Here is a 1,570-nt window from a genome sequence, read left to right as displayed (position 1 = left end):
ATCCCCTGTAAACACAATGATCATAGGGTGGTTCTCAAATTTCTTAAGGAGAACATCTTCTCAAGATTTGGGGTGTCCAAGGCCATAATCAATGATGGAGGTACTCATTTTTGCAACAAACCTTTTGAAACCCTATTAGCCAAGCATGGAGTGAAGCATAAGGTAGCTACACCTTATCACCCTCAAACTTTTGGGCAAGTGGAGCTAGCAAACAGGGTAATTAAGAACATATTGATGAAAGTGGTGATTACAAGCAGAAAAGATTGGTTTATTAAGCTTCATGATTCATTATGGGCATATAGAACACCTTATAAGACTATTCTTGGCATGTCTCCCTATCGTTTAGTCTATGGCAAAGCATGCCATCTCCCTGTGGAAGTTGAATATAAGGCTTGGTGGGCAATCAAGAGGTTAAACATGGACTTGATCAGAGCCGGGGCAAAGAGGTGCTTAAACCTTAATGAGATGGAGGAATTAAGAAATGATGCTTACATCAATTCCAAAGTTGCAAAATAGAGGATGAAGAGGTGGCATGATCAACTAATCTCTAACAAAGAATTCCGGAAAAGACAAAGAGTCTTACTCTATGACTCAAGGCTCCATATCTTTCCTGGGAAACTCAAGTCAAGGTGGATAGGTCCTTTCATTATTCATCAAGTGCATCTCAATGGAGTGGTGGAATTACTGAATTCCAATGGCACAGACATCTTTAAAGTCAATGGTCATCATCTCAAGCCATTCATTGAGCCATTCAAGCAAGAAAAAGAGGAAATTAAACTCCTTGAGCCACAAAAAGCCTGGTCAGAGAAGGGTTAGATGGACTTGGTTTTACCAAAGTCCATATTTTTGTTTAATTATGTTAATTTATAAGCTTTGTAAATTGTTTTGATTTTAATTTTGGTCTGAAATTGTGTTAATTATATGTAACTTAACTTAATCTTTTTGAATGATTAAAATCAGGAGGAATTGCAAGGAAATTGAAAGAAGGAAGCTAGGAATCAAAAGGAGCTCAAAAACAAGGAAAAGGCATGGTCTGTGAAATTTCACAGCTTAAAGTGGGCCGCTGCGAAAATCGCCTCTCGTTGCGAAAAAATTTCGCAGCCCTAAGGAGCCGCTGCGAAAATCCCCCTCCTCGCTGTGAAAATCGATTTCCGTTGCAAAACCATTTCGCAACTGCCTAACGCCCTTTGCGAAAATTTTCGCAGCTACGAAGAGGCCCCTTGGCACACGAGTGCCATTTCGCAGCCAAGTACACCCGTTTCGCAGATGCGAAATGGCTGCGAACTTTCCAAGCCTTGAGATCCACCATTTCACAGTCGAGACACCATCTCGAAGGGTGTTTCGCAGCTGCGAAACCACCCTTTGACACATGAGTGCCACTTCGCTGCGCCGTACGCCCGTTTCGCAGCTGCGAAATCAATGTCGAAATTCCCCTCACTGCGAAATCTACGCCTCCTTGCTGCGAAAAGTCCCCTCTTTGCGAAAAGAAATAGTGACCCTTGGTGTCCCTTTTAAACGGTATAAATTCCATTTTTCCTATTCTAAACCGTCATTTGAACTTCAAAAAAGT

Source organism: Vitis riparia, unplaced genomic scaffold, assembly GCF_004353265.1.
Source record: "Vitis riparia cultivar Riparia Gloire de Montpellier isolate 1030 unplaced genomic scaffold, EGFV_Vit.rip_1.0 scaffold560_pilon_pilon, whole genome shotgun sequence".
NCBI classification, from domain to species: Eukaryota; Viridiplantae; Streptophyta; class Magnoliopsida; order Vitales; family Vitaceae; genus Vitis; species Vitis riparia.
The sequence above is the reverse complement of the archived record's forward strand: the minus strand, read 5'-3'. Positions refer to the sequence as shown.